The 20,644-nt window shown below is 40.8% G+C and overlaps 1 long non-coding RNA gene across 1 annotated transcript in view; it reads left to right on the forward strand.

The window, feature by feature from the left end:
• The window catches only part of LOC308045172, a 59,416-nt gene extending 41,614 nt beyond the window's left edge, over window positions 1-17,802 (forward strand). Inside the window, exons 2-3 of the long non-coding RNA XR_013922726.1 lie at window positions 5,989-6,056; window positions 17,718-17,802. This is a non-coding gene — a long non-coding RNA (uncharacterized lncRNA). The remainder of the gene's footprint in view (window positions 1-5,988; window positions 6,057-17,717) is intronic.
• The last annotated feature ends 2,842 nt before the right edge of the window (window positions 17,803-20,644 follow it).

Genomic DNA, 20,644 nt, shown 5'->3' on the forward strand with positions numbered 1-20,644 from the left:
CCTGCTGCGACAGTGTTATTGCTCAGGTTAAAAGCTAACTGGCTTTGTGCATGTACACGCTCCAGTCAAATATCTGATTGCTAATAAGCTGCATAGCAGAAGTGGAAAAGCATTTCAGATGAGATAACGCAGAACTTCACTTAAGCTGGTAACTCACATTTGGTTTAAGGCAAACTGCTGCAATCTTAGTTGTAGATTTAGCTTTCTTCTTAAGTTTAGGCTGTTTTCCTAGGACTTTTAAAGTTGCTTTTATCCTCATTAACAAGTGAAAATAAAGTCAAAGTTCTTCTTGAAGTTTTGCATAAAAAAATTTTCTCTATATAAAATCTGATTTTTTACTTAGTGAAATTTTTAGCTTTGTGATACACTGAGATAATTGCAATCAAAATGATCAAAATACATAAAATTAAGGAAATAACTGGAGAGTTCTAATTCTTTTGACAAAAAGTCTACATTTTTAGTGGTCTTAGGAAAGTGGCTTCGTCTATATGCACGTGTGTGATTTTGCCTTGTAATTAACTTTCATTGAGAAGAGGAATCTTTTAAATATTAAAACACAGTTCCTCCGGCTGCTGGGCTTTTTCTGCTCTTCATGGTTTTTGTGTGTGATAGAGCTGTCTTTTCACCAAGGCGTCTCGGGTGACAGATGATATCTATGTTTTGCCCTGCTGTTTAATGTGAAGCAAATGGGATAGCTTATCTAATGTGACAGGTACAGTCGTCTGTTGTCAAAGCTGTGACAGTGCTGACCAGGATTATCTGGATGAGCGGTCATCTCGCTGGTGCAGCGTGGAAGGTGTGGGCCTCATGGATAAACCGCAACAGCACAACGAGATACACAGCCACTGACGTGGAAAAGATGAGGCAGACTAGATGCTAATGTCATATATAAAGCCATCAGAAGCTGACGAGTGAGATTAGGATAAAGGTTTTGGGAGGTGTAGGCAACTGTAGTGGAGGAGGGATGAAATACATACCTCTTGGAAAATCTGGTAGACATTTTTTGTAATAAAATAGGATGTAAGTTCATTTTTCTGCAGTTAGGCAGCTGTCTGTACAGCCTGCTATTCAGCACTATTTGTGAATCAGTGGAGGATTCTCCCAGTGCTGAGACTAATAAGGTGTAGAGGTAAGTGACTGAGTGGCCAACAGTGTGTTTTCCTAAAAATAATTGGGAGCAAATGAACCAAGAACCAAGCATATAATAGTTCAAAAGTTGGTTTGTTATGTGGCTACAGTGAGTGCGGCACTGGCCGACTTGAAATGAGGGTGGCGTTACAGTAGCTTTGATAGAACATAAAATGTTGCCATTACAGCTGTGATTTTCTATGTGGGTGCAAACCAATGGAATTTTTAATACATAGGGTGAATGAGATTTTTAATCAGAGAAAAGGCAACTAGTGGTTGCCTAAAAAGACAAGACTGACTTACCTCCAGGAAGAGGGTCGAAGAGAAACAGAAAACTATCTGTGATCTGTGTTTCAACAGTAGAAATCAGCAGACAGCAGGATCCGAACGTGCTGGTAGATCACTGCTGCACGGCACAATACACTCAAGAGCACATGAGCGTGATAACCCAGCAGGTTGCCAAGTTTTATCAGGTCTTTGTTTTCTTAAATCCTCATCTTCCAAAGTCATACAGATATGCAAAACCCAGAGCTTTTGCTTACAGGGAAGTCAGCTAAGTTCTTCTGTAGAAAAGCTTGCAGTGTTCAACCCATCAGGTGTCTGCCATGACTAAGCCAGGCCAGAGATCCTGGTGAGCTGTCTCACACTTTTTCCAGCAGGTGGGATTGGCAGCACTGCTGTGATGGTGTGGTTGGAAGAGGACTTTTTAGGGTTTTTTTTTTCCAGGAGAATTAGAATTTACCAACATCACGTGCCACTCAGCTTTGCTTGGGAAACCAAGCCCTGAAAAGTAGCCCCAGGGATTCTGTCCTAGTGAATCATCAAGCCTTGACTTTGGTAGCTGCTGTTCCAGTGTGGACAAGGACCCGGGCAGGACACAGCAGTGGTTTGCAGACCCGCCAGCATCCTGTTCAGCTGGTTAGACACCCTTCCCATCAAAACAACGTGATCATGAAATACAACTTATATACCTTATACCTCAGTGACTAGTACGGTGTCAATGCACAACGTACAGGAGCATCTGTGGGGTCTGCAGAAGAGAGATGAGATGTCTCTTTACTGTTTTGGGCACAGATTCTTGGTATTCCTTCCATTTGCAGACCCTCTGTGCCATTTTCTGATGACAAAACTGATCCCTGAGGGCACAATTGATATTAATGAGATGTAAATGACAGATGAGGTGACAGATGACAGTGTCATCAACCAAAGAAATAAAGAACAGTATCATGAATAAGCACAAAACATTCAGATGACAGAAATGAATGGTATATAGTGTTGTTGACCAGGTTATTTTTTTTTTTAAAGGTAATGCATTGGAAAAAGGATAATCAGAGCATGAAATATTAGCATGAAATGGCTCTGGCTATTGTAGCTCTTAGCAAACATTTTTTTCAGGGTATATGTTGTAGGAGACTGAGGAAGAGAAAACTGATTCATTTATTTCTTATAGAGTGACAGAGAAGATACACATGGCAATGGAGAGCAGGTATTATGCATTGCTGTTTACGAAAAAGAATTTGATGTTTTCATGGGTCACCACATGAACAAAGCAAGAGAATGAAATATGATATTTAGCAAAGGTCATGAAAGCTTTAATCTGGAAGCCCGTGACATATGTCTTGGTATGTTAAATAATCTTGAGGCCTGGTAGAATATGAGATTGTCACCGGGATTTTTTTCTTTATGGTCTGATTCATACCTGTCCAGCCACTGACAATCCAGCTAATTTTTTAATCACTAAACCATGTAAAAGCTGCTGTCCAGTTTACTAGTGCCCGTAGGAATCCAGACTTGGAGAACGGGCTGAGCTTACGCAGGTTGGCACATGGATAATTCATTTCCTCCTCATTCTGGCCTAGATTTTTCATACATTTTATCACAGTGGTTTTTGGTCTTCTTTTTTTCAGCCAATACCCCTTTTGGGTTTCTACAGATCACTGGCTTCAGCTCTTCCTGGCTGGAGTTGTGTTCACCCTCCCTCTTCCCCATTGTCTGTAGAGCACGTTATTTTGGAAGCACAGCTGCAAAAAGCACCTGAAATGGAGCTTGGTCCTGGACTTTATTTCAGATGTGCTGTTCTGCATCACCAGAATCAGTTCTCTAGAGTGATGCGGAGTCAGGTTGACCAGCTCAGCATAACCTCTGCTACAACAGCTCCGTGACTTCTTTGTGACATCTGGCTGATGTCCCACGTGGTCGGAGTTGGGTGGTGGTTGCTTGTGGTGCCCCAAACTACAGCTGCCCTCAGTGGTACCAGTGTGTGATGGGATGACCTGAGGGGTGACCTTATTAATGCTTGCAAATATATAAAGGGTGAGTGTCAGGAGGATGGAGCCAGGCTCTTCTCGGTGACAACCAATGGTTAGGACAAGGGGTTATGGGTTCAAATTGGAACACAAGAAGTTCCACTTAAATTTGAGAAGAAACTTCTTCTTGGTAAGGGTGACAGAGCCTGGAACAGGCTGCCCAGGGGGGGTTGTGGAGACATTCAAACCCGCCTGGACACCTTCCTGTGTAACCTCATCTGGGTGTTCCTGCTTTGGTGGGGGGATTGGACTATGATCTTTTGAGGTCCCTTCCAGTCCCTGACATTCTGTGATTATGGGACTGGGATTCAGCTGAGATCATCGATATGTTCCCAGTGGCTGTGATGGAATTCCTGCTCTCCTCCCATTACAGTGGAAACTGCACCGTAGTTAAAGCTGGGGAGCAAAAAGAAATTAATACAAATAAAGACACACGAAAGAGGAATTCCTTTTTGTCTGTGTTCTCCTCTTCAAATAAATCACATAGTGGTTGATGTTCTCTTTCCTCTCATCTTGGCTTTGGAGGAGAGCACTTTCCGTGAGCTACACAGTAACATACTGGTCTTGTTTGTACCTGAAAAAATAGTAAACTGTTATCATTAACAGCGGTAGCATTAAGCTTATGATATGTCCTTGTATCAATTGTACAATGTATGGAAATGTCATTATGTTTTGCACACATGTTCTCTTAATTATTTTCTTAATTAGTAATTACTGTCTTCAGTGTCTCATTAACGCTTTTGTAATAGCTCCATGGTTTTAGATGCTTAGCATTCTTTATTAAATTCCTCTTCAGCTGTAACTTCTTCTACATGCTGTAAGCTAAAATGTGAATTGTTTGGGAAGCAATAAGCAACATCTGGTTCATTTTTTTATTTTGGTAGTGTGTGATACTCAATAATTTTCTGTTGCAAGGATATCATACAAGGTTCAGAATGGGAAAAGAAGCAATAGACTTGCTATCATGTAAGTTTATGACATGATAAGATTTACTAAGGCCTAGCGAAGTTTGGGCATCATTTGTGGCTCAATAGAATGAGAAAAATCCCTGTTGCTGGATTTAGCCAAGGAGCTGCAGTTGTGTTATTTCTCCGAGAATATCATCCGCTGGATCCCTCCTCTGCGCTCAGCTGGCTTGAATCAGCTGGATCAGCTGCTTTGCGTCTAAGTAGGAGTTGGAGTGGGTTGGAGTTGCATAAATTGCAATGTGGTTGACAGTGAAGGATAGAATTGTAATTCTTTTTGTATTTTTTTTTCTCCTGAAAACTGAATTAGGAGATTAAAAAATACTATGCTATTAAAATTAGAATGCCAATGTTTTCATTTCAGGAAAAATGCAAGTCATGTCTCATTAATTCTTGGTCTGATGCTTGTCAGGAGTCATTGTTCTTATTTGGCATTTGTGATTAAAACAGTATTAGTGGCACTCATAGGTCACCCAGAATGCCTATCTGATTAGAAGACTGGAAACTTTTAGAAACTTGTTTCTGATGTGAATACTTACATTAAAAATTCATAGTTCACTTTCCTCAGATACTGTGCAACATTCCTTTAAAATTCAGTGTTCCAGTGAGCAATCCTCGTTTGATACAATATTCATGGAAAGTAATCACAGAAGGTTGCAGTGCAGTCGGAGCAGATTTGTTTGAAAGTTCGGTGGCATTTGTTTGGGAGCCTTTTCCTGGTGCTTGTTCCTCGCTCAGTGATGCGCTGGGGTAAATTCCCATTTTGCTGTTCTTTGGCACGTTGAGTTACTCTTAGGCTGCTTATTCTGCTGTTAACACGTGTTACTCAGCATCCTGAAATTCAGTCCTTTAAAACTTGTTAGCTGCATTAGTTTGCCTTTTCTTACAGCGTGTCTAGTTAAACCTGTTTGATTTGATAGCACAATGTTTCACTAGATACTCTGGGTCCTGATTCAGTCCGTGCATCTGTCACTGTGTGGACAGCAAAATGACTTGATTTGGTTGTCAAGGGTTGGATTAATTCAACAGGCTTTGGGGTTAGTAATCAACTCAGGTGCAACTATTTATCTAACTTTATTCTCTGGAAATCTCTTTTGGTGCAAGTGGGAATAGAAGAATACAGCAAAATAATCTGTTTTTTCAAAACATCCCTTGATCTTATGGTTTGACAAAATTAGTTTTGAGAGAGTTTTGTTTTGAGCCTACCAAATTGAATTGGCAACTCTTCCTCAGTTCCCTGAGGGTGATATCTGCAGTGATTTGTGTAAAAGTCTGTGTAGCTGAATATGTGGGGAGATTATTTTTGACATTCCTGGCTTGGAGGAATGATGCATTTTGAATGACTGGATACACTAGTTCTCAGGTGGCACTGATTTTTCCCATGTGAAAAATAAGGGTAGTTAATACATGTCTTCACATTTAATTATTTCAATTGTATTTCAATGTAGTTTTCTAATCAGAAGTAGCATTTTCTTGCTACCTGAATTTAAGTGATTGTGAGGAGTTTCAATTACAGGTGTTTAAAGAACTGAGTAACGTTGAAATAAATGAACAAAATTGAAAGATGTATTGTGTTTTCCATTCTGTAGGAACTCACCTGCCCCACGTGCTGGAGCTGCAGAGAAATTTGGTTGGGAGAGCCTGGCAGGACATTCAGGTACAGACCTGTTGTATGTCTAGAAATCACAGTGTGCTTGCCTAAAACTTCCTAAACCAAGACTGAACTCAGGGGTGCTTTTATCTCTAGATATGCTTTCCTCTCTAGAACTATGAATAGACTTCTTTATTTGAAGCCAATATTTACCCATATTCTAGTTCAAATTTTTAATGATTTTGTTAGCTGTTCCTCTTCTGTGGCCTTTTGAAATAAGTAGCATGGGACTCTCACTGTGACTGTCACAGGTGATTCAGAATTTCAAAGCACTCATTGTTTTCATTGGTACCACTACATGTGGTACTCACAGGCATCTAGAAACTCTCACCAACCTGCCTGTTCTCGTTTGAATTTATAGAATCATAGAATCATTTCAGCTGGAAGAGACTGTCAGGATTATCAAGTCCAACCATAACCTAACTCTAGCGCTAATCCATGTCCCTAAGAACCTCTTCTAAACGCCTTTTAAACCCCTCCAGGGATGGTGACTCCACCACTGCCCTGGGCAGCCTGTTCCAATGCTTGGCAACCCTTTCCATGAAGAATTTTTTGCTAATATCCAAACTAAACCGTTTGTCTTGAAGTTGTTTTTTTTCCTGACTTGCTAGCTACATCAGCCCTGGCCTTGATTTCTCAGAGACTGCTGTGCCCTAGTCAAGTTGATTTCTTGATCCCGCTCACATAGTGGTATTTCCAATAATGTCATTTAATTTTGAGTCCCGGTGCCACATTCCTTTCCCTCTGATACTCCCATTTAATTTCCTTCTCACCGCTGTGTCATGAACCGAGTCTGTTAGCTGGGAACACCAACCCTATTTCCTCAGTGTGCATCCAAGGTAACTCTTGTTTGCTGTGATGCCCCCTCCTACTCGCACTCCTTCACTGGAGTTCCCTCCTCGTGGAAATGCCGACTTGGAGTGATTACATGGATGTGCTCCAGGAGCTCTGCTCTCCCGGAGGAAAACAGCAGTCACAGGGCTGTGAGCAGAACAGGCTCTGAGTTGAATGGGGTGGCAGCTTTTAGGAAAAAGAAGCGTTGCAAGCGCATTGCAGAGCAGCGCAATTTGGATGAGGTATAGATGAGTCATTTAAAGCCATTCCTTGTTGGTTTTTTTCTGTGAACCAACTGTGTTTGTGAGCTGAGAGAATGAATGTGACATAAACCTGGAAAGGAGACTCGGGCTCTCTGGGGCATTGCATGGTTCCGTGAGTGCGGCAGACTGCCTGGGATTCGGCTGCTTGACACTTCCGAGGAGCTTTTGGGTTTGCCTACACACTTGAAACCGAACCAAGTGACTTTCCTGTTTTCTTAACACATGATCAGCAAGCATAACTCTTGTTACACTACATACGTAATCCCCATAATATTGTCAGTTGTGCCCTGACATAATGTGTAAAGACACAGAGGATCATTTCTTCAGGAGCTGTAAGCTGGTGAGGATGAGAGGTGTTCTGACAGCCAGGCACTGCTGGACCAGAGATCTTTTCCCCACTCTTGAACAGCAGAAGTCGTGCTCAGGTGAGCTGAGCTTTTAGGTAGGGCAGAACTCCAGAGGAGATGCTGTTCTCCATCTGCAAACAGAGAAAGCACGTGCGGAGGCAACAGAGAGACTGCCAAAGAAATGTTTCAGATGGAGTTGTATAATACCTATTATTGGGAAAAAAAGGCATAGTGTTCCTTGCTCTTTCTCTTCAGTTGGGGTAGTTTTAGCTCTCCAGTACCAACTACACTGACCAGATAGTCATGGATCAGCATTAGTGTAGCTGTCAGAGGAATGCAGGATACAAGCAGCATTTGCTGGATGGACTGCAACAGTTTATACAGATAATAAGAACAGTTACCAGAGTCTCCAGGTGTAATTGCGCTAGGCACTGCACAAATGACCAAGCTGAAGTAAAACATGCTGTTTCACAACATACCATGGTCGGAACGCAGAGGAGCAAGCCGGCTTTTCCGCTCACCTCTCCCTTGGACCACAGCGTCTTTGCATCTACATGAATGTCTGAAAAATATGTGGTTCTCATGCTTGCATCTTTAGAACTGTTTGCAAAGTAAGTATTTTTGAGATGCTAGTAGACATGCACGCTCTTAATCTTAACAAAGACACAGTTTAGGCTCATTTTGTTGGGATTATTTCACTGTGAGTACCCTGGTTGGCAGTGAGGGCTGCGGCGATGCCTGTGGGCTGGGTCAGGGTGTGTGTCTGTGCTGGTTGGGCCACTTGGTCAGGAGGTTTTGGCTTTTTGTGAGTGTGTCTAAAGTCCTAAACCGCTCACCTTGATTGGTTTGTTTATGTAGTGTCTAAAATAAATAAATGTATTACACCACACTGATTGTTTACTGAGCTTTTTAATATTGAGGCCCTGGTATTGCCTTGCTTAGGAAGTTCAAGAAGCCATAATGTGCATTTCTGGCATTGTTTTCTAAATTTTAGAAAAGAGATTAATGAAAATCAATGGTACCTGGTGATAATAGAAATATTAGTGTGTTTTTCAAGACACATTAAAAGAGGGAAAGGCAAATGATAGTGATGAGTCAGCCTTTCAGAGCAAATAAGTAGTACCGACCTTTACTCTGGGTGACACTGTCACAATGCACTCGACTAGAAAAGTTCTCCGCCTTTTCTGAAGATGTCAGAGAGATAAAAATGTAGTAAATGTAGTAGCCATATATACCCAGAAGGATCAAGGGAAGATTTAGGAAAAACTAAAGAGCTGAAAATCTCATTTCAGATGTGAGGAAAATGTTGGACCCATAAATAAGTTATAGCTATGGAACATTTAGAACTGCAGAATTAATTATAGCCTTAATAGAAGGCTGAGAGCGACAACCTGCTGTGAAGGCATTCCGGGGCTGATTAAGGCCAGTCTTGGAAACAGAACACTTACCAAAAACTTCTTTTTTTGTTTGGAATGACACATGAAAATGCTGGTGCAGAAACTTAGCATGGAGTTGTGCAACCACATAGACAAAGGAGAGGTGTGTGCCAGTCGCCACGTACATTTCTGACTTGAATTGATACTTGAATTGTACTTTCTGTGTTAAGATCAGTTAATCACCACAGTTTAATATACAACTATCTTAAAAATTAGGCCTATTTCTATGGAAATGCTAAGTTCAGATTTGTTTTCTTGTGAGATGTTTTCGTATTTTTACTGTCTTGTTTATCAAAATTATGAGACTGGAGTGGATTTAGGACATATATGAACAAACTGCATTTGGAATATGCCACCAAAAAGACGGGGGATCAATTTAAAAGGCGATCCGTTTCAACTTGTCTAAAGAAAGGAGTCATAACTTTTTTTACTTAATAATTTTCTATGAGCATGAGAAGAACTGTTAAAATAGAAATTATACCAGGTTTTGTGAACTGGATAACAGGGAGTGTTCTTCCAAAGTGTGAATCCAATTATGAGCTGCAGGAAGAAGTGTGATGTTACAAATCTAATTGATAGGCAATTTGTTGAGGATATAGTATTCATAGATCTGCTGAGTGCTTCTCTCATCCTGTAAGTACATTATGTTCTTCTGTAATTTTACTCAGGTGATCAATTTGAATTGTAAGGTTAGGAACAAATTGAGATCTGTGGACAGCATTGGTGTGTCCCACTCCCAAACCTGACGTCAAGGATGGGATGGTGGTAACAATGGTCAGTATAATTATCATTCGGTTCTGCTTGTTTATTTGTGAGGAGGTGAAGTGATCGCAGACTGGCTGGAGTCCAGTGAGATGAGTTGAAGCAAGGATAGGAGTGGGACAGACTCATCAGTAAATTTAAAAATACATTTAGGATTTAGCTGAGCTTACTGAAGATGGAATTAAGACTGATGTAACTCACCTGCCTTCTTCCAGTCTTCGTAAACATCCCGTGTTCATCTGAAACCATTGTTGTGGTGCCGTGACAAACTGATGTGCAGGAAACACTGTAGATTTTGTCTCTGCAGATAATTGGAACAGTGCCATAATGCTTTTCCCTTTTATTTTTCTTTGAGAGTTTAGAATCTCTATGTCAGAAATTTTAGAATATTTGGACAGGAGTTGCTGAGATCAGGTGCTGTTGCTCACAGCAAAAGCTGACAATTAGTAGCAAACATTTCTGGTTCTAATTACAGCAGAACTCTTACTCTGAGATGCAGAATTGCATACACTGTCCTGCTCTGCGGGTTTCCCATTTTCTCAGGTAACACCTGTAAATAACTTCCAGCTTGTCCCTGTTGATTCCCCAGCTGCTCTGTCTCCCTTGTCGCTAACGTCAGAGACAGATGAGTCTCAAGGGAGCGTGAGAAGCTGGAACAGAACTACTGCAAACGCCCACCAAGTTGTCGGGATGTTCTGCTTGGTCACCAGCACCCGTCTGGCACTGAGGGTTCATCGAGGTCATACAGGTTTTCTGGATATCCATCCAGAGAGGAGACTCCGATGCTGCAGAAAGGCTGAGGCAGAAAGCAATGCCAGGGCATCCTCGGGCCAAGCAAAGCTGGATGAACCCACCAGTGCCAGGGTGTCCAAAGGCATCGGGGTCACTGGCGGTTACTGCGCAGCTCACGGGTCTGCAGAGCAAAAGTGACACATCCCGGCAGGTCAGACACACTGCACGTCTGCACACAGATCTGCAACATGTGGGCAATAATGCAGCAATATCTCTGCATAAGTGATTCAGCATTCTTGTGAAATGGCCATTTGTTCAGGATATCCAGGCATCCAGCATTTGGATAAATCTATATTCTAGTCTCACAGCGGAGAGATTTCCTGCTGTAAGCAGCAGGCGAGCGGCCACGCTGGGGGAGCTGGTGGGTCTGCGGGACGGGCCTGAACCCACCGCAGCTGGGACCCAAACACAGCAGTGGGAGCCCTACCAGGAAGATACACTAGTTGAACTACTCCCAAAGAACAACAAGGTTGAGTCCACAAACCCTCGTCCTATTAGCTGGGGGGAAGATAAAGATGTTTGGGTAAAGGTCAAACCAAGCAATACTCCACAGAGGTACCTTTTACTCGTTCACATCCAGTCCCTACCTTCCTTCTCGAATTTGTTCATCACTTCCAGCCTGCCTGCTCCAGCTGTGCTCTCTCTTATTCCTTTTTTTCTGGTTTCCCCTTCCTCTGTGTCTATGTAGACTCCAGCTTCTCCTTTATACTCCTGTCCCACGAGGCAGTATTTCTGCAAGCTGCATTCCTTACTTAACGGGATTTTTTTCCTTAACCACCATCCTAGGAAGGTGAGTCCCAGTGCAGTTAAGGATACATGTGTCAACAACCGGTTCTCATGAAAACTGCAGAGCTGGGAGTTTGCTGCATCTGTGCTTTATTTTATTTTAAGCAGTTTGCTATCTTGTACAAGTTCCTGTGAAAAGTCAGGGTGTCAGTTCTTGTCTTTGAGTTTCTTGGACACCTGGAGTTGTTTGTGAGACCGAATTTTCTGGAGTTAAAGTTCCTGGGTGAGTAAATAATATGCAGTTTAATAAAAGGTGAAGCCACATGGATAGTAACCAAAAATAACAGCACACAGCGGTTTTCCTGGCCTTCATCCAGCATAGAGTCAATGAGAATTTCTTCATTGGCTTCAGTGGGATTTTCATCAAGTCTATTGAAAATACTGTACAAACCCCTTACTTCAGACAGCAAGCTTTATAATACACAGTATGTAACGTGGAGTAAGAATCATCAGAAAAAAATATTGGGCTGAAACCAAAGGCCAATGGAAAAGAGCTGCCATGGGAGGCTCAAAGGTTATTCAGGTCCTGTGTAGCTGATAAAGGTGCCTCGTGGTACAATTTATACCTAAGACACTGCTGGTTTAACTGGGACAGGAGCTTTTCACAGGGCACTGCTGGGATTGTGCTGCTTCCTCAAGAGTGTCCGGGTGTGATCAGTTCTCCAAACGTGAAATCCAGTGGAAGATGCTTTTGGTGATACAGCACTGCCAGTGATGCTGAAAAGATGCCCTTATTTTGTAGTTTCAATGTTCACATTCATTAATAGAGATAAACTAAAAAATCTGTCTGAGACATTAACAACAAATTCTTTTCCAAAGCGTTTGCAAGATGCTAAATGTCTTGAGATGTTTGTAGAAGTAGAAGCAAATACTAGAAGCAAAATAATGAAAATTAAACATTTTCATGCGCATTCAAGATTAATGATGTCAGGGTTAATCACTGCCACATAAACACCCAAATAAATAAAATAGATTAGGCAAGTATTATCTGAGTGTTTGCCTGGCTATCTGGCTTTCTCAGGGTCATTAATTGTTGAATTTTCAAAGCTTGTTTCTAATGGACTTTAAATTCACAGTATCATAGAATAATTTAAGTCACAAAGACTGTCTAGTTTTTTTTGAATCAATTATCAAGTTTCTTTCCACCAAATGCACATGTAATGCAAAATAATCACCCCTAGATCTGACAGGCAAGAAATAAGAAATAAAAGTTGAGAAGCTGTGGTTAGATCACTTAGTTTAGAAAAACTGCCTCTACATTATTGCCACATCTTTTCTTGAGAAAAAGTACGTATTCAGTGCAACATCTGTTCTCTAACCTCTTCTAAATGTTGGAAAACAACATCGCCAAGGAATAAGACATTTAGGCTGAAAAAGGGGCTAATTCTTTTTCTAAAAAAAATAAAGAAATAACCAATGGTAGCCATAATTCTCCTAGTGAATATTTTGCATGGAGTTTCTATTTATGTGAAGCTAAAAGAGTAAATGTACTCTGCCTTCAAAGTGCCTGGAGATGCACACAGAACATGATGTTATATTTAACAAAAAAGGTACATGTATGAGTAGTTCATCTGAATCTACCTCCTATCCTGGTCATTTTTGTATTTAAACTAATGTTTAAATAACCTTTCCTTTGGCTTAGAATCTGGTGATACTTTTGAAAGGTCAGGCCGCTGCTATTGGACAGCTTTTCAGTATATGGAAAAATGTGCCAAGAAGTTTAAAATATTGCATTCGTTGTAAAATGCCGATGCTAGGATCTCAACGTGCAGCCTCTTTAAGTGGTAAAAGTGTGTGTGTATACACATATATAAAGGAGTTTATGGCTGTTTTGCAACTGAGAAGCATGAAGTACAGACAAAATGAAATTAATTTCCCACAGTTGCACAATGAGTCAGTGGCAGAACTGAGAACAGAAACTCCTGGGTTTCACCCATCACAGGTGCAGGTAATTCAGTGCCATGGTCTTTAGCCCTTCCCCAGTGAACCTCAGCTGGGGCTCGTTAGTGCAGCAGAAGCTGTTTCTAGCCAAATCTGGTTGCTGTTTCTGGCCATCAGCACGTTTAGGGTGAGGATGGGTGTCAATGACCATGGAGTCACCTCTCTGTGTATCACCCGACCTGGACCTGTGTGGAACTGGCTGGTGGAGAAGGGAAGAGATGGAGAAGGGAATGAGCATCAAGGAGAAGCCTCTTGCTGCCTGAAGGAGGTTAGTGCCATGTGCAACGTACTTAAAAACCCCCTAAGCTTCTATGTAATTTCTGTTTTTCTTTTAATGATACAAAATTGCAGTATTTACTGCTCATTACTCATGCATTAAAACAGGAAATCTTATTTCAAACTACGGTACAGATTTACTTGGCTTTTATATGACACACAGAAGCATCAGGTACAATTTTGTAAACAGAGCAGTTCAGTTTTTTGCAATGATGGGAATTCACACAGCACATCTTTTTGTCTTGCAGAGCTTTTGCTTTAATCCATTTCACAAGGTCTGTTAAAAGTCACTAATAAAGCACTGGGATGGTGAATTAAAATTGGAATTTTGAAGAATGAACTCAGTAACAATTACTACTACCACTGAATTAATTCATATTAATATTTTATTAAAAGAAGTTCACTGCCTCTCTTCTAGCTCCAGGTAACTTGTCATGAGGTGCTAAGTGGAAATAGCAGATCTTAATCAGCAGATGCAAATGTTTCTTGTGCCATGAAATTAAACTGTTCAGATAACGTGGTTAGTGGTAACCTACTGAATTTTATTGTTCTGACAAGTGGACTGTATTTAATAAGAAGCTAAAAAAATTGAACAAGTATCTTTTTTTTTTCATGAAAGAACAGTTTCATTTGCCACTGGGTAGGACCAGGCTGTAACTCCAGTTTGTCCCAGTATAAGCGCCGCTCCAGACACAGGATTGATCCTGATTCCTTCCCTTCTCCCAGGGAAGAAGTGAAACCCTCCACTCCTCTGAGAAGTGATGTGTTTTCTTCTGGGCACCTAGCTCAGATAACGAGTGGAAATTCTGTTTTCCACACGGCAGAGTAAGTTGCCACAGAATGCTTTTGGGTGCGTGCCCTGTGCTCTCCCTGCACAGCTCTGCTTACCGGCTGAGCAGAGAGAACCCGAGCTGCTGACCAGTTTTGTCCTCCTTCTCCGGCGTTGTGTGGCAGCCTTGTGAAAACCACTGTGGATGTTCCTGCTGTAAGATTCTGATGGCCAAGTGTTATTGAAAGATCTATCAAATGACCTCTCCATGGACTTTGTAACTTGATTGATAGAATGCAAAATTAATTGTTCAGAACCTCTTTATTTTCTCTCCCAAACCAAATAAGGATACTGAAAATTACTACATAGTAAAATAGTGGTAGGTTTGCTGCTTCTTTTCATATGTCACCAACCCCTGCAGCAAATGGTGCTCTTAACCTCTCAGGTGTCTCGTCGTGCCCTTCACCCGCCTCTTCTGCTTTCTCAGTCTCAATCTCTTCTGTCTTCCAGCGGAGCTGAAGTTTTATACACACTATAACTCTTAAAAAAATAAATAAATCTGTCCCTGATTGTCTTTCATACTTCTTCACCCACTTCCATTGCCCCTTTAATGTTTTATTCTTGCCATATTTATTACAAGATGGTGCACAGATGCTTTGGTCCTCCATATATCATTCTGCCCATTCTATTGCTTCTTTATTCTACTGGATTTAATCAAGTATTGCTCCATTATTCATATTTTTCTCTGGTAAAATATGACTTCCTTTGTAAAAGAAATTATCTCATTTTTTTTAAATATCCTGTGTCATCCTGCTGAAAATTCACTTCTTGATGGAGAATTTTCTTGGTTTCTGAAATTTCTGTAGTTTCTTTAAGGTTTCATGAAAAAAATCCAATACATTTCAGCGAAAAGAATCTTCCTTTATGGAAAATGATGTGCCTAATTCAGTAACATTTTTTTATGGCATCTTGTGTAGAAAGGTTTCACGTCAATTCAGTAAATAGATGTTGATTAATTGCACATTGTGAAACCATCCCTTTTCCCACAAAGTTTAAATTAAGAATGGCTGCTTGGATCAGCAAGTTTAGTCTCCTGCATAACACACATCGTACAACTCCCTTCTCTTTTGCTTTGAATCAACCAACTTCGCTTGTTGCTGGAAGGAGACCATAAGCTTTAGAAAAACAGTGCATGTTGGCTTTAAAATTATCCAATGTTGAGAAATCTACCACAACGTGGGGTTCTCCCATGATTAATTAACCTCCCTGTTAATAGCATGTGCCTTATTTCTAATCTGAATTTGTAGAGTTTCAGCTTTAACAATTGGTTCTTTCTTTTCCTCCTCTTTTTAACATAAAGCCGCTGATAAGAGTCTTCCTTGGACGGCTGGAAATATCTTTGCGACTCTCTGTTGTCATCCCAGTGCCACCATGTCCCTTGGCTTGGGCACCTGTCACCCACCCTGTGCCCTTCGTCCCCTCTCTGCCGCTCTGGGGTGGCACATTTCTTTCTGTGTTGGATGTGGACTGGCCAAGCTCAAAGAATGACATTCCCCAAATGTTTTTCAGTGCTTCAAATACAGGTCAGCTCAGGATGGTGGAGAACAGTAACGCATCGATCAATATCTACTCACTCGAGTTGGGGCCAACATCACCCCAGAAGCAGAGAGCAGACATCCACAAGCCTGCCCACAGCTCGGTCTTCGAGCTTCTTTGTAGCTGCTGTGCTACGTGTGTATAAATGTGCACGTAGGATGTGTTTTTTATAGATATATACTTGTATGTGTATATAATACATATATATGTTTGTTAGACATGCACACATTTGATGCATGTATATAGCAAAATAGCTGGTAAAAGCTGTTTAAAAAACAGTTTGATTTCTTGGAACAGATCACACTTAAAATCTTTGAGGATTCATTGTTCAGGGAAAGCAGGTGTGCTGTGTCCTATAGGATCACCATGCAGGAAGCTACAGAGGCCTCGTTCTTCTAAACTCTGAAAAGCTGTGGATGGTTCTTTAACTTGTGTTTGATATAATGAGCAGATAGTAATCACACTTAAAAAAATGGAGAGACAAACCTACAACAGACCTTCTCAAAAGGAAACATATGCAGATACACATTCCTTATGACTGAATGTAATTTTTTACATTTATTTTTCTACTTAACTACATGACACAATTGGGAGGGTGTGTGTAAACCAGCAGTTTTAGTAGTAGTGATATGTAAACATACTACTATAAAATACATCTTTCTAAATATAGGACAATAAACTCCTAAAACCCACTTTTCCGTTAAAAAATACCTCTAGAAATAGAACTCTAAATTAACAAAGCCCCTCATTAAAAGTCTCTTAGTTAGGCAAAAAAGGATAAAATAGTCTAAAGGCAAGCACAGTGCAAATGGCAGTTTTAAACTGGATAGCTACGTAGAACTGCTGGAGAATTTTAAGCAATGTTTTCTGTTGAAAACCTCTCCCAATTCTCAACTTCATGCCTAAGATAATTGAAGGAAAATTAAATTTACCCTTAGGACTGTTTGTAGGAAACTCTTCTAATAAGGTTTATATTTAGCAGATAATAGTGCATTTGTGGTGGTCACAGCCTGCCTAATAGAGCTGTAATAGATACATTTTGTAGTTAATCAATATCAATGAATAATAACCTCTCTTTATTAACTATAATGCTGCTATGGTTAATTTTAGCTTGTACTGTAGGGATATGTTGTTTGACAGTGGTTACAATATTTTTTTGAAATAACCTGATTTAACTGTGTTTATCAAGGATCTTTAAAGATTTTATGATGACCTACTATATACCAAGTGTTTACTCAGATTTTGTTTTCAATGTAAAGAACATTTTCACATGTTGTAGGCATAAAATGCTCAACTAAGTAAAAGTCTATGGGCAGATAAAATTTAGTAAATACCTCTGTTCTATGGGCATTATAAATTATTGCTGTTCTTAAATATTTGCAACATTTTCTCAGATAGTGATGTTGTTTCTTCTACTGAAAATTATCGGAAGAATTTTATTTTATTACTGTGAAGTATTTTTGATAATCAAATTACCGCATACCCTGCTGGGTTCTTTTTGCTGAATTTGGCCGCTTCTGCTTTTTTTGAGGACAAACTTGAATCATCACCGGATCTCGCTACTGTTTGTGTGTTGGATTCCATCTTTCTGGTTCTGGCTTCTTGGGTGCTGGTTGGATATTGGGAACAATTTCTTCGTGGAAAGGGCTGTCGGGCATTGGAACAGGCTGCCCGGGACAGTGCTGGAGTCACCATCCCTGGAGGGGTTGAACAGACGTGGAGATGATGCTCCTAGGGATGTGGTTAAGAGTTGGACTTGGCAGTGTTCATTTAATGGTTGGACTCGATGATCTTAAAGGTCTTTTCCAACCAAACCAACTCTATGAAGAATGAGTGTCCTGGTAACCCCAGAACTTCACTTGCAGGCAGGAGGCTGGAGAGGCTTCTGACAGAAAACAAAACCTCCCTGGCTGCCATGGGAGCTGGGCTGACTTTATGGCTGTGAAGCATTGCAAGGTGGGTGACTTGGCACAGTCCAACCAGACACTTTTAGAACAGCTCTCAGCAGAACTTTTTGAAAACTGCAGGCAAAACTCAGTAATATTTTAAAAAGGGAGAGCCTGACTCTAAAAAACTCCGAGCGAGACTTTGTGCATGCACACAATCGCACTCTAAGATGCTGGCATATTTTTAATACCTTTAAATATAATAATTTATTTTAGTCTGCCAGAGCTTTTTATCCAAAAGATATATTTTTTTTCCAAAGAGTCCTTATTTACACTGACAGGGCTGTCTCCAAGAAGGAATACTTTCTTGTGTGAGCACTCGGCTGTTGGTATGAGGCACTCTCAGTCTGGCCAGGAGAAGCTGCTTTAGCCTATTGTTGGTTTTTATGCCCCAATTAAATGGGGGGCAAACTTTGGTGTTTTGATTTACAGTTCCCTTTCTAGAGCAATGAGTTATCCTTGTGTGATCCCTGTCCTGAGAGCGCTTGCACTGGAAATGAAGTCACTTGGCAGATCCAGAGATATTGGAGCATCTGAGGCCGCTGGGATGTGCCAGTGTCAGTCCCATCCCTCTGAGTCTCGGCTGATTCTTCTCTGACAGTATGAGAGTCAGGACAGACAAATTTACATCCACACTTGTACATTACTGCAATTCGTATGATCTATCCCTTTGCCTCCAACTTAGCTGTAATCATTCATACACGTTCTTGCAAGAAATTATACTTAATTTAGTGGAAGATAAAAGAGGCCTTTAAAACAAACTGAGACATTTTTTGAGATTCTAGTTTCACAATCAATTGAAGTGATGCTGCTGCTGGCCTTCTAGTCTGGCCTCACCCAGCTTGTGGAAGTCAAGACTGTGATGTGCTGCTTTTGTGCTCCTTAGACCTGTGTTCAAGTCTTTTGTAGGACCGAAACAGCAGTTATCTGACTTGCCTCTTGAGCTGATATGAGGTACCTTTCCTTACCATCACTGTTAGAAGCTACCACATCAATGGAAGAAGCGGCATTATCAGGATGAAATGTGAACGTCACGAGAATGGGCTGTATCAAACCTTCTTGTAGTTGTGCATTTTAGTATTCGCACGTCGTTGGCAGCAGAAGGCGGCGTCTTCCATAGCAGAGCCGCTGCAGCCGAAACAGAAATGCTGACATGCACTAGTGACATTCCAAGGATGTTTAAACTCACAGCTGTCTTACTTTTGAACTTGGTTTTACTCTTTGGTTCAAAGGCAAATCAAAGTTGAATTTTTTGATTATGATATTGCTGAAACTCTGTATCATTTCAGTGCTCCGTTTACACTGTAAATGACACAAAACTCATTAGATTATTACAGAACCAGATAAGACTGTTGCCTGTAGGAAATAACTTTGCTAAAACACTTTCTATTGAAGACCAGAGATAGTGTAAGTCAATGTGTGATTAACCCCTTTGTGCCTAGCTCTGTGTTGCACAAGAATGTAGTCTGAGATGAAATAGGATTGAAGAGCTTTGGGTTTAATTCCTTGTTTCTCACAGATCTTGCATATGACTTCAAGTAAATCATTTACTCTTTTGTTTTTAAACCAACAATAGCTGTACTGAATCTGTATCCTTATTGGTACATGTTTGGAAAGTGGTTGCAGCTAGAAGGATAAATCTACATGAGGATGTAAGAGAGCAGGATTTTTGTCATTTGAGTTCTGACACAAGCAGCCATGCCTCACATTCTCCCTTATCTCACTCCCATTTGTCTCCTGTGGTGGCCTCCTAGCACTGAAATCTATTGATGAGAAACATAGAGGCATATTAAGAGATAAATCAGCAGTCACAGGGCATCCAAAATGAGCACAGCAGGGAACATAATAACCAAAAATTAAGCCTATTGCTAAGGAAAGTAATTCAATGATAGCTAAGTCTTAACAGTCAATTGTAACAATCAAGAACGGGGATAATTTTACACAAAAAATGGGTGGTTACTGCTTTGTGCTATAGGACATACAACTTGTTTTACCCAAGGAACTCACACAATGATTCTATCTCTTGATCCTGAGATTTCTCAGCCTGTTGCACTCTTAATTTGACAGAGCAGTGGATCGCTGCCTCTGCCTCCCTGGGCTGCCTGGCACCGCTGCTTTTCCATGGCGTGCAAAGCACTGGAGTAGAAGTGTTAGTTTTGCAGAATAAGTCACTTGACATCGAGACCGTTCTTGGTGAGAGCAAAGCCATGATAAAGAAGTGGAACCGTGCATCTCTCTGGGATTTAGATGGGCATCATCACTGCAAAAAATATATGGGAAAGAAAAAAGTAAGAAAGCATTCTGAGTCTTGCTAGTACCACCTTAAACTGTTGTTAATACAAATGACCTAAAAATGTGTGTAGTTTTCCACCTTTTATTCATGCTTCCTGTGAAAAGCATGGCCTTATGTTCAGCCGAGCTTGTCCTGGAAGGTGTCCTTCCCTAGGTCTGATTCCTACCCAGTCTAATGTGTGGTGGGAATCTCTTGTATATGCATCTCATGGAGGGAGAGATGAAGCTTAGAAAGATTTAGTGACTGGTTCAAAACTGTGGAAGGTTGGCTTTCTATTTGGATCTTGCCCCTAGTGACTTGTCTGTTGCTATACAGGGAATTTGAACATGGAATAGACCTTCTCTCACCCGGCAGCATTCTCTTTGAACAAGAACAACCATCCCCGATCCTTGAAGCCACGCTTTGAACACAAATTTGGCAATCACATTAATTAGGTGGGGTATTTCACATTCTGGAAAGGAGTTTTTTGAGGATCTGAAAATGCTAGTATGTTTTAAAGGAAATTTGGGCAGAAGATGCTTGATGTGACTTTTAATAGCCTGCTTGTATGCCT

Source organism: Nesoenas mayeri, assembly GCF_963082525.1.
Source record: "Nesoenas mayeri genome assembly, chromosome: 12".
In the NCBI taxonomy this organism is placed as follows: Eukaryota; Metazoa; Chordata; class Aves; order Columbiformes; family Columbidae; genus Nesoenas; species Nesoenas mayeri.